Source organism: Neolamprologus brichardi, chromosome 22, assembly GCF_056152115.1.
Source record: "Neolamprologus brichardi isolate AB-2024 chromosome 22, ASM5615211v1, whole genome shotgun sequence".
Lineage (NCBI taxonomy): Eukaryota > Metazoa > Chordata > Actinopteri > Cichliformes > Cichlidae > Neolamprologus > Neolamprologus brichardi.
The window spans coordinates 15,053,851-15,067,151 of NC_142124.1; the positions used below are offsets into that span (position 1 = coordinate 15,053,851).

The 13,301-nt window shown below is 40.3% G+C and overlaps 1 protein-coding gene across 3 annotated transcripts in view; it reads left to right on the forward strand.

The window, feature by feature from the left end:
• Nucleotides 1–221: 221 nt before the first annotated feature.
• The window catches only part of trps1 (trichorhinophalangeal syndrome I), a 118,148-nt gene continuing 105,068 nt past the window's right edge, over nucleotides 222–13,301 (forward strand). Inside the window, exon 1 of one of the 3 annotated variants that reach the window (XM_006787922.3) lies at nucleotides 222–673. The gene's annotated coding sequence lies outside the window, so the exon portion shown is untranslated. Of the gene's footprint in view, nucleotides 674–963; nucleotides 1,205–13,301 lie in introns of those variants that run through there. The other 2 variants (XM_035906445.2, XM_006787923.3) reach the window with 2 other exon arrangements.

A 13,301-nucleotide genomic window follows, 5' to 3' on the forward strand; every position in this document is an offset into this window, starting at 1 on the left:
GGTTACTTGGGTTTACTGTGTAAATGCAATCCTGAGATTACAGCAAACTTTCGCTTTAAGAATCTGTGTTTTTGATTTCGCTCGAGTAGTACATTCAGTTTGGTACTAACTGTGTAAATAAGTGTGATTACAGTGTGTGTCACTTTAAGAGTCAGTCTTCGGATGGCTTCTTGATATTAATAGAGCTGCTGTGTCTTCCTCCTCTGACGTAATGCCCACAGCCTACAGAGACAGGCAGAGAGGTCCTGTCACAGCAAAGCGATAACACTAGTCTGAAAAAAAAAATTACAGATTTTTCAGCTGATCTACTTTTGTTTGCTGTGCCCAGCAAACCCATCCACGGCTGAATAACATAACTATACCGTCGGAATATTGCAATACCTGAGCCAAACTCACTCAGTAATGAGTCGGTATTAGCCTAGTTTCATGTGCTACCGCGAAGCCTTAACTATCTCTCTTTCCCTCTCAGACCAAAGAGGAAAAAAAAGAAAAGAAAGAGAGAGACAGCCAAGACACAGTCACCCCGTCCGACATCATCAACAAACAAAAACCCCACAAAGAGACGAAGCAGCCAGCCAAGCAGCCAGCCAGCCAGCCAGCCACCATCTTAACAGGCTGCTGAAAGAGACACACACAGAGAGAACAGAGGCTAATGCTTATTTTTGATCAACAGGTAAGCAGCACCAAAAGAAACACTTCCAGCACAAATGCACACCATGCATACAGCCCTCTCTGTTGGTGCAGAGGCATTGTAAACGGCAAAAGAAGAAGAGAGAGAGAGTGAGGGAAAGAAAAAAAAATGCATCGGCGATGAACGCTTTGGAGTTGTACACGGCGAAATGCATGCTCTCGGACAAGTGGGAAGATGTAATGTGTTCGTCTTAAAAGGGAAGCCGTGTGCGATTAGGAGGCGAAATATCGCTCTGTTAGCTGTTGGTAGTTTTACGACGGGCAGCAGTCGGTTTGCGTCTTATGTAACTAACGGCCTGAGCGGCGTCGGTAAGGAAAGAGGGATCTGCTGAATGAGAGAGAGGGAAAAAAGCAGCACCGCTTTGAATTCACATGGCAATTTACATTTAGGTTAGGACACCCAAACGCCACACAAATACAAATTGGGGGGCTACTGGGGGAACCGCTCTGATTTTAAGACTGAGTTTGAAGCCAGCAACAAGGGGACGTGGAGTGACTTAGTCGCCTCAAGTAGGTTTGTGTATTCTCCTTTTTCAAAGTTTTGTTTCTTGATTTTATTTATTTACGTGTGTCGCGTCAAGTCACGTTAAATGACACCGATTTCCTAGAAGCCAGTGACTTGGAGTGATTTATTTATTTTTGTGTCAGCACAGGGTAACTCTTGTGTAACTACATAAACTGCACGCTTACCTCTTGGTTATTTTCATTGATAACTTTTTTTTTCATTGCTATTCTGACTGCAAACTTGATACTCAAGTTCAGATTTCTTGCTTCTCTGAATGACGCACGTCGCAGAGACACAGAGACGGACAGAGAGAGGGGGGAAAAGGGGGTTTTGAAGCCGAAAGATGAACGCAGTTAACTTGCTTGTTGTTTTCTGGACTTAAAGCGGAAAGAAGCGCGAGTCCACATCACAGAGATTGCGTTTATCAACCGGTTCAAAGCTGATGTGGCGCTGTTTGTTTGTTTGTTTGTTCTTATGTTGTTTGTTTTGCACCTCTTTCATTGTTAGGAAACTCGCGAGCGCATGGTGGATGTGAATTGTCGTAAAGGATACCCCCCCCCAAACCCACTCCTCCTCCTCCTCCTCTAACCCCCCCTCCCCGATCATCCTCTCTCTTATCAACTTTTTAAGAAAACAAGTGCCTCTTAGCTCAAATCTTTGCGAATTTATTGGTTTCCTCGCTGTTGGACGTTTCACGAGTGATGCCGGGAAGGCATGAGTTGCATTTCCACTTAACTTTGAAAAAGTTTTCCCCCCCCTCTCTTTCTCTCTCTCGCTCTTCGGTCGTAAGAAACTGTGATGTTCCTTTGAGATAAGGGGAGCTGGGTAGGCATGACAACTCTGTGGGGAGAGCAGAGTATGTGAAGCCAGCACAATGAGGCACACACTGCAAGGAAGCTTTTTACATAGTCCTTCAGCAGAGTTCTCCAGTTCTGGCCCCCAAAGAACCCCTTATGCGTGGAGCAACTTTTATTCAGCAGATAACCTCAGTGGGCTTTTTTTTTTCTACACCCCCCACTTCTTTTTCCTTACAGAAAAGCAAGACCCTGAGACTTAACTGTGACACTTGTTCACAGCTGTCTGAGGTTACACTTTGTTTTTTTATGAAGCAATTAATTTATTCATTGGGCCCTTTCAAAATTGTCCCACAGCCCTTTAAATGTAGCTCCATGGCATTTCAGCGTTAAGCAGAAAATGCTTAAAAGCCACTGCAAAGACTTTAAAAAGCAATTTCAAGTTGATATCTTGAGTTTTTATTTGTATCTTAAATGCCCAACTTCTTGGCCACGACACGGTGGAAAAGTTTCACAGTCGCTTCCCTTCAACTCAAAACTGTGTGGACCGTTTGAGGGGGAAAAAAAAGTAAAATAATACAACTTGAGTAACTTTTAAGTTTTAGTTTGCATTTGCCGCAGCAGTCTGACACACGTCTGATTCTTGAAACTTCAAATATTGAGCATTTGTTTGGACTTCTTCAGCAGAAAAGCCGTTCCTTCATGCACGAGCGATTGGCAGCATCGTAAGTCACACGTATTCGGTAAATTATGGGATTATGACAGATTATTTTTACTTTGGGGGAAAAAAAAGTACATTAACGTGATTTAATCAGCTTCGTGGGTAACGTTTTCGAGCAGTGCTTTCACATCTGCTTTCCAATGCATGCATGCATAACATTGGTGTTTTTTTTTATTTTTAACAGTTCCACAAATTCCAGTATGCGCAATCAAGTTTGTCTTCTGCTCTTTATTATTGTTAAAAAGTCTGAATGGGACGATTCAGTTAGTTTTATCACAGCACATAAATAAACTTGGATGAAGTGATTTTTATCAGAAAAGAAATCCTACTTTAAACTTTTTTTAAAGATTAAGGTAACATTTTTATGCCATATTGTGTCACTATATCTTTTTTGCTTTAGATCTGCTACAGTTCAGCTTTGGGTATAGTCGCTGCAGACAGTCCAAACCCCCCCCCTCACCAAAAAAGAAAAACAAAAAACTTGTTCCTATAACCGAAGACATCGTGCATGTAATGAGTCCCTGTCAAACTTTTTATAACTTCAACCAATGTTCTATAAAATTAGTTAAAACACTTTATCCACCGATGTGTCAATCCAGCTACGTAACGTTAAAACATTTTCCGCTCTCCAGACACTGGATATTATTGTATCGTACAGCTTTGTTCATAGCCGCTATTAAATGTCAAAACAGTTGAGAACTTCCTAAAGAGAACCCCCCCCCTGCTTGTAAAACTCATTCCCGTGTGTGTGTGAGACAGAGCGGGAGACAGCGCAGCACTTTTTCCTGTGCGTCTGTATGTGCTGTGGAGACAGCCGTGGCTTCGCTCATATGGCTGCAATATGTGAAGTCTCTCTGTGGTGGAACTCGCAACAGAGAAAGTTTGTAGAGACGGCGAGAGAGAGGGAGAGAGAGAGAGAGCACACATGGAGTGAGGGAAGTCAGAAATGTCCTGTTCAACTAGCTGGAATGTATCTCCTGTGTTTTATTGATGGTTTGATGTTCTGTAAGACATGAGGAACAACTGTAGTGATTTTGTGGGCTGCCATGCATTTGTCTTTGGTCGTTTCAAAGCGGTGCCGCATTACATGGGGGGAAAAAAGGCCAGTGCGAAATGGAGTGTAAAGGGAGACTTTAACTTAGAGCAAGTGGGTTTTTTTGAAGTGGGGTGGGGGGATAGTAGTGATTAAACTGGTAGACGTGTGATTGATTTTGTTGATCCAGGGAAGCTGTACAAACCTGATGCGGCTGTGAATTTTCCAAAGTAAAATCGACAATCTTGCCTACCCTAAAAAACGTTAACAGGATTGATGCAAGTTTGTAAAACTTTCAGCAAAGCCCCCGCTGTTTCTCCTCTTCGTGCTACAGTAAAAGCTTTTCGGGGGGAAGTAAAGTATGTTTGCCTAACGCTGAGGTCTAACACTAGTAAAGGGAATGCAGTGTAATAATTTGGCCTCTAATCCGTTGTTGCTGTCTATCTCCTTCTGGTCCGGACTGATGTGCGTGCTTTCTCCGAGCTTTGCGGCATTTTGTTAAGCTGTACATCATAACTAACAAAGAGTTGATTGTAGTAATTTGTTTTGTTTTAATATTGAATAGTTTAAAAAATATATGTGATCGCAAACCTGTTGACCACTACGAATCAGTCTGCGAGAACACTTTTTCTTTCACTTTTTGCAAATTATAAGGAAACTCTTTCTTAAATACTTTATGGCAAATGTTGAACTACTCCCAACACTCACTGTTTCCAATAGCACGAAAAGATAGCATCTATTAGAGATTTAGTCGTTATTCATCTCGAGCCTGCCTGCAGTTCATTTAAAGGAAACATCCATTTGTCACTGATAGTTTACTTAAAGAAAAACAAGGCTTTCTGTAAGGCTTCTGGCTCTTTGGCTCAGAGTTCTCTAGCTAGCACATTTTTGTTTTGTTTTGTTTTTTTATTAACAAGTCTTCTGTTTTGCTCATATCCCCAGGACACAATTGTTTTTAAATTATTTTACTGTGTGTGCATATTTTGGGTCTATTATTGCTTATATTCCGTGCTTGCAGCATTGGTTATACAGGGATTTGAGCTTATTCTCTCGTTGCATTTACTGGAAGTCAGTCTGGAAAAGAGTGTCTGCTAAATGCCCAAAATGTCATCCCCACTCTGTCTGTGGTTACTGCAGTCTTGTTTAGGCTTGACTTTGTCTCTAATGTCTTTGGTCTATTTTAGACTTTTAAGTCTGTCTTTTTAGACCGCCTGCTTCAGATAACGAGCACATGGTCTTGGTTTAGGGTGAAATGATTCTTTTTTCTCTCTTAGTATTTAGATTTATTTGGGGGTGGGGTGGAGGGGGGACACAAATCCTAAATATGGGGCATTTTTGCCCTCCTTTGATCTAAGATAATAAAAATCCTTCTGCCACGTTACTGTAAAGACCGATGAAGTGGTGGGGCAGAGGATTAAGACGTGTACCCGCCGAAAGTAGTGACAAAGCAGCAGTACAGCCCTGTGGTTATAAAGGCTTTCCTGTTACCAAAAGACGCGTAACTTTTAAACTCACCGACACCATGCGAATTCCCGTGCATCACTTAAATGTCTCAACTGTGCCGTAGACAGCAGTTGTTCTAAATCTGTCTTTCCCATGATCAGAATTTAAGTACGAAACCCATCTTTGGCTTGTTAGTTGTGTCAGGGCAGTTGGTAAATGAAACCTACAGGTTGAGTGAGTGGCGAGCCCTGCCTGCTTTGACTCAGCAGTATCACACTGATGCCTCCCATACACCCGTGCGTTCAGATATCAATCACATTTCATTCGAGCGTCGAAGTTGTGCAAAACGCTGTGGAACATTTGATCCAATCGTTTGATAAATGAAGTTTTAAACAAGTTCCAAGTTAAAAAACAAAGATCTCACATGCTGCTCTATAAAATATGTACATCAAATATGGAACATTGTTACATTTATTCCACAAAAGTTGTTGAACATTTCAGATGTTGGAGAGATTTGACCTTATGCTTTACTCATACAGACAGTCATTGTGTGGTTTGAAAATGCTGCCTCGACTTCTACCTTTTCTCGAGGTTTACAGCAGGCGCTCCCATTGGTTCGAAGAAAAAAAAGTTGACAGCTATATGTCATTAAGAGAGAATTGTAGCCTATAAACAGCTGTCAGTGATGCTCTGGAGAATAAGTAAAGAGCCTGGAAGTCTGATCAGGTTTACTTGAATGAAAGAGACCTTAATGTGTTTTAAATCTTGGTCAAGATGGGAGCAAAATGTCTTTTATTGGGACTTGCATATTCCATCAAGCTATGTACACTCTTGTGTTAAAAGTTAATATGCTAGATTTTTGTAGTTTCCTTGAGAAAGCAACCAAATAGTTTCACATGTGAAAGCTGCATAAAAGTGCAGAAAGGGTGAAAGGTGACAATTACCTGTTGCAATCAAGAAGGAATAAAAGTTGTAATTGCAGTGAATCATCAGTGAGATGTCCCTTGCAAAACCAGTTTCTCCTTGGCTCTACGATACTTGCTGCTGTCATTTCATTTCATTTACATTCGTCATTTCCTTTTGCTGACTTGATTTATTAGTGCGCAATGTGAAAAAGCAACCCGGGCCGATTTGACATAGGGTCAAGAGCGAGACGATCCATCACAGGAAACATGCAGGTTGAGGCGTTTGTAGGTGTTTTTAGGTTTATCTCATTGTATGCACATATTAGAGGACACATTATGTAAAGCTTTGCTGCTAGTCTGTATCTTGACACTAACAGAGAGATCAGGAAGAGGGGATACGGTCTAATCACTTAAAATGTGGAAACTCACACGCTTCACGTAAAGTAGTGCATTTCTATAAAATCCTTAATTTCTGTATAAAAATGTAAAGTTACACTGATTTAAATGTAAGCATCAATTTAATTTCAAAAAGTAAGTACATGTTGTCTGCATTTAGACTTTCTTTGCTGGATGATTTTGATCATTGCAAACATCAGAAATACAACATTACGAGTGCGTTTCTTTACTGTTCTTCTTAACCGTCTTAAGTAATGAGCATGGCCCCGTCTGTAACTTCTTGCCGTTTTCACACAGCACCCAGCAGGCAGACAGCGAAAATTAACTATGGAAATTGTGACAGTGGCATAAGTGGCAGGAATCTGAATGTGATTTATGTTGTAAGCTTCTTTGTGTTGAAGCTGAAGCGGCTGTGCAACACGCAGATGGAGGGTGCTGCACCATTTTTCTCAAGTACTGTATGCGTAATTCAGTGAGACTTTTCTCAAGTAGAAGAAGTGTCTTTTTTTTTTTTAAATCAAGGAAGCTGCTTGGAAACGAGTTATCTTGCTCCGAAGGGAGGAAAGATTGATTGTGAATGAGAAAGTCATTCTATATATTTTTTCATGGCTGTAAATAAGAACAAAATCCACCTGTTTTGTAGTAAGAAATTGTAAGATCAAGCTTTTTCCAGTGTTCAGGGTTGGAGATTTGCTTTCTGTTAACAAGTTCTAAAGTGAGCGGCACATTTGTGTTACAGTAACTGTATTTCATGTCTCATCAGTTTTTAGTTTAGTACAATCTGGGCTAATTCGACAGATAATTTTCTGCGTGATAACTACAGTATTTTTGAGGTGGTTGTTGACTGTTCACTATATATTTTTAATATGGCATCCGTTCCTGCAGCATATCTTTGCACATCTTCGCATGCTTGGCCTGCAGTATCAATAAACATTCATCTCCAGACAGTTCAGCGTTGTTGATAGATAGCTATCAGTTATTGTAGGAGCCCACTGGCGCTTATCTTCTCCTCTTGAGGTCAGATCTATCTCGTTCGCTGCATGGCTATGATTGAATTGACTCACTGATTGTTTATTTCTACACTGAAGGTTAACTGTCTGCTCTGTCAACAGTCAAATCAAGAACCTGCACAACACGTACGCACAGCTTAGATTTCTTAGCTCTTGAAGTGCCTCTTTCTGTTTCATTATCTCCAAATCTCTGCCTCCTATTTTTACTGTAATGCAAGACAAGAAGGACTGTTAGTGTCATGTGTGCCCAATCATCCTGTAATCACTGTCAAAACACCTAATTTACTTGCTTGAAGATTGCGTTTAACTTTCACTGCAGCTGACATTTGTTTGCTCTTGTGCGCTCTCTCATTCGCAATCGTGATTCTTTTGAGGTTTGATGAGGCACACTTTTCTGTGGCAGCGTTTGACGCTCGATCCAGTGCTTGTCTTGCAGTCATACAACAGTACTGCTGCCTAATGCCTGTTTATTTTATGGATGGGTGTAATTGTATGTGTGATATACTCTTAAGCTCTTATTGCATTGACATATGCTTACAATTTCAAGTCTGTCCAATATAAAAATTGCCATTTTGTTATACGTGAATCTGTAGTTTCTCTTCTGTGATTATCTGCAGCCAAGCAGTTTGTTTACCTTGAAAGTGTTTGCATGTCCTTGTTACTACTATATACCTGCTGAGGAACAAACTTTACTTTTACTGTCTTAAAACTATCGGCTTGTCTCTCTCCTCTCTCCTCTTTGCATGTGCGCACACACACACACACACACACACATGTGTGTACAGCCCCATTAGTATTGTAGTCTGGGATCAGACTAAAACATCTGGTGGCTGAGTAACTTTTCAAAGTGGTCTTTGTCCTCACTCTGGTGCATGTATGCGTGTGTCTCTCACTGTGCGCTTTTCTCTGTGTGGTTGTGTGTTAGAAGGGGCAGACTTTTTATGGCGTCCCGTCAAATTAAAACTATGATTTAAGCGACTAACATTGTTTTTTTCATTAAAGCACATAGCCACACTTTGCTTCTCCTGATTTATTTTTTCTCGTTCTTTTCTTCTGCCTGTGGCCGTGTGGACTATTTAGTCTGTAGAAAATAAAGATGGGGGAATACGGATTAGGAGTGTAATTCTGCTGTAACTGTATTTCATGAAGGGCCAGTCTAGCCTGGCCTGATGTGTTATTTTATTCATGTATCCCTGGCTGGTTGCCTTATAACAGAAGGCAGCAAGAAGCACAGGGAGATATGACACCCTTTCAACTTGCTTCTGGTCTGGCTTGACATTTCTGAAAGAAGCAGAAAAATGAAGTTAGACATAGCTAACTGCCTCACCTGTTCTCTGCAGGATGGTGCTGGGCTTGGTTTTTGATATTGTAAAGTAATTGTGCGATAGCAGCTTTGGGCTTTAGAGGGTACACCCCTGCAGACAGTTAGAGCAGATGCCCTGAGGGCTTCTCTTCAAGCCACATAAACGTTGAAAAGGCAGGGACTAATCTTCTCTCCCAGCAGTGAAGAGTGCTTAATCAGCACATTTGAAGGTGTTGTAGCTTGTTCTGGTACAAGGACTTTTTAAATGTATGAAATCTAATGCAGTAAATTGTTTGAGTTAAAATGAAACACTTGACTTTGGGCACCAAGCCACAACCTTTTGGCTGAGGTACTCCCTCCCTCCATTTGGAATTGTATATCTGTGGGGTAACAGGGTTGTCTTGTGGCTGTTTGACAATGTTGAATGGTTAATGGTTAGATATAGCCATTGAACATGCTTTGTGGTTAATGGCTTTAAATGATGTGATCTAAGAATAATATTGTTTTAAAGGGATTTTGCATTTCGGGCTGATGTAAAATTAGGTATTGTGTATCATGCAATAGGGATTGCTACAAGCTATTACTATTTTGGATAGTAATGGAATGGATAGTTAGCACTCTTTATTGATACCAAAATTTTAAATTTCTAAAAATGTAACAGTATTTTTTTTTTTGACTGTAAGTACCATAGTCAATGTAAGTACTGAATAGAATTTTGAAAAAATGTATAAAAATACTAATGAATACTGAATTTAGCTAATTAGCTATTAGCAATTGCCTGATAACAACATTAGCCGTCTGCTAATTTATCATTAATGTAGCATCTGGAGGCAGTGGCTAATTATTAAAATGATGAAATTCTGAGCTAGGTAACAAGTGTTATCACTTCTGCCTGTCTGTAATGTGGACAGACAGTATTCATTTAACAGGATAATGCAACTATTCATAGTTCAGTAGGCCGAAGATGAGAAAAGTCTACCAGCAGCTAAACAGGAACGCGGTAGCTGAACTTACCAATTGTATTTGGTAAGTTAGCAACAGAAATATGGTGCCAAGTCACTAGAAGTGTAGAAAATAAACAGGGAATTAGATGAATAAATTTGCAGTATTGCACAAGTATTGTTTTCAATTTTATTTTTTTTAAATGTATACCTATATTCACAAATTGGCTGTGAATATAACGAACTTGAAACAGTTCAGTCACTTTCTATAACACAGTTTTCATCGTTTCCGTGGAACAAACAACAACTAAAAAAATGAAACCCCCCTCAGCAAAATGAAATAACCTTAGTGCCTGCAGTTTCACTATTAAATTATACTGTTACCTTGAGTGCAGAAAAAATTCAGTAAAAGGTATTGTGAATGCAAATAGCAAGTCGTATTGTTAAAGAAGAAAAAGGTTATCAGTTTAATTAACGTCAACTAACAATGAACCTGTGCTCAAATGCAAGATTATTGCGTTTGAACTACTGTGGAAGTAACCTAAATGGATTGTTTTCTCAGGGCTCACCTTTGGGTCCCAAACAAGTATTTGAAATGCAAAGAAAATTTGTTACCATCAGCATGTTTCTCCTTATGGATAAATGGTATTTGTGATGGTCAGCATAAACATATATGTCTGTATCTGCAACATTCCTGTACTCCGCTTTCAAAGATCTGATATTTTTCATTGGCAGCTTTTTCTTTTTCTTTGTCTTTAAAAAAAGGCTTGTCATTGATAAGCTGTGTGTAATAGTGTGTTTTTATCTGCAGTGTGTTTGAAGAAGTGGATGCACGGATAGATGGATGATGGAGGGAGGGAGGTGGTTCTTTTTTGAAATGGAAATTAAGGGGGCACACATCTGGGGGTCTTTGAGACTTTTGTGAAGGGAGACGAAGAGGTGGGTGTCAGAGGCCCACAGTCAGAAGTGTGTGGATATATGTGTGGATGCAGTAAGTGGGGGGTTGGTGTGATAAAGAATGGACAGAGAGAGGGATAGTTTCTCATTTTTTGTGGTAGGAAAGAGTTTATAAGGAAAATAGGATAGCGGGGGTGTCTGCCTGTCTGTGTTGGACAGTGGTTTGGTCCTCATAGAATGATGGATGGATGAATGGACACACTGATGGCGAAAGGAAAGGAAATAAAAGGAGGCTGCGATGGACATTAATAGAGAAGGAGATGAAGCTCAATATGTACAGCAACAATAGAACAGAGATAGAATAAGAAGAGAAATGGAAAGGAGGAAAGAAGGATGAACAACAGAAAGATAGATGGGGGACTGTTTTGCATAGGCAGGAGGAGGAAGGGGGAAAAGTGGGGCGAGAAAGGGGGCAAAAGATCACTTACTGTGGTTGAAAACTTTACGGCTGACAGTTAAATTTTCTTCAGGCCAGTGTGTGTGAGTGCGTGGATGTGAGTGTGTGAGTTGCGGTGGTTGGAAAAGCACAGTGGGGGGCATGGCGTTTGTTCTGAAACATGGCTTTTGGGCTTTTTAGTGCTTCACACACAAGTTGTCCTCTCCCTTTTCTTTACAGGCTGATTTCATCTAGCTGTGAGAATCTCTCTCTCGCCTCCACTCTCTCGCTCTTTTTCGCCCCTCCCTTTTGCTCTTTTAGAAAAGTCAGTGAGTCAGTGAAATGATCAGATTCCCATGTGCCACATAAAAAAAATGTCAGTTTAATGTGTGAACTACCTTCTTTGGGAGGAGGTTTACAAAATCAGGATGAATGTTGCGCGATGAGAGATTTGTAATCTCTTCAAGTGGCAACTCCCTTCGCTGCTATGTGTTCTTTCAGTTAACACCTGTGTAAAACTTGCCATTTCTGATACTTGATATCCATTTGATGTGTCAGATTACCCAACACCCCAGTTTTTTTGTCTGTTCTACATTATGATAAAGATTTTTATTTTTTAAATAATAAAAATGTACCTTATCTTTAGAGGTACGTAAATCAGCTTAAGCCATGCTATAAAGGTTAACATAAAACAAAGTTCTCTTGATTTGTTTCCTAAATATATTCTTGTTGCAGTCGAGTGGATTTACACCGTGGACTGACAACTTCACTTAAAATATACGTATAAGATGATAAAGCAAGGAGTTACAGAGATTTAAAATGTCCCATCTGAATAACACTTAGGAAGGAGGCAACTGTGACAGTGTCTGATTTACAGATTATTATGGAGGAGATAGAGAAAGCAAAGAGAATTGAGAAAACCAGCATGAGGACTAGGAGGTGATAGAACAGCAGAGAGAAGTTCGGAGCATTGCAATGATGAACTCATTAGAGATCATCTTTGAAGATGTGTCGAATATCGGCACCACAGGAAAGTACAGCCATTTGTGCACTGAGAAAATCCTTTTGAATAGATTCTGTTAAATGATGAGAAAAGTGTTTGCCCGTTGCACATGAACCTCCCTGCTGTACTAGTTAGTGCTGGTTTGGGTTACCTGTTTGGTGTCACACCTGTTGTGGTTAAAAGAATCTGTCTGTAGCATTTTTCATGCTTTAAAACAGATGGTAACATAACTTAATAATGTCATCGTAAATGTTGTCTTTTATAGTCTGTTAGAGCTCAGTCATACAGGCCTAGAAAACAGTCAGCAACCCACGGTTGACAGGGAAAATTCTATACTCCCGGTGCTGGCTCCTGGAAGTTGGGGGTGCAATGCCAAAAACCTCCTTGGGATTGCTTTGGTCGCTAGCAGATAGCTGTCATTTGCAAATTTTCATCCAATGACCTGCCAAAGATTGGTGAAACTTGAAAAAGTGTGACGCTAAAGGAAAATGTTTGCCTTTGAAAGTGCCTTGCCATTTGCGGGTGAGTTTCAAAAGGCACAGATTTTACTTTGAAGGCAAACGGTCTCCATTTCCATTTGGTGTTGCACTTTTCACAGTGGCACCATTGTTCCTAGACTAGTTAGTGACTGTTTGCAGACATGTCAGGATTTTTCACACAAACTACCGCCACTGTGGCAATATGTGAGTGGCTAAAACAATCCCAAGCAGGTTTTTGTGTAGCACTGCGCACCACTCTGTGACCTGTTTCAAGTAGCGACTGTCAACAACCGCTTGCTAACCTTTGAGATATACATCTTTTCCCCTTGCAACACATTGTTGCCAGAGGGCTGCCAACCGTCCTGTAGGCCTGTGTGATTTTCTTTGTCAAGGGTGGAATTTTCTGTGACAATTATAGCAATGATATATTTGTGCTATGTCCTGAGTGTCTACGTCAGTGCCAATCTTCTGCTCCACCATAGCGCCACCAGTAAGAGGCACTAGCTAATATTTTCTTGGAAAGCCTATTAATCTTGCTGTCAGCATAAACAAGTAATACAGGCTTCAAAACAAACTCCACATAAGGTAAAAGAAAATTATAATTTTTTTAAAATAGTACTTTGTGATTGAGAGCATTGGCAAGGAAGGGATGGGGCTTAGCCAGTTAGCAATTTATGCCTTAGAGAACACTCAAAATAAAGTCACTTTTAAACAGTGAAGTCTGTTTGTTCAAACTGGAATTTTA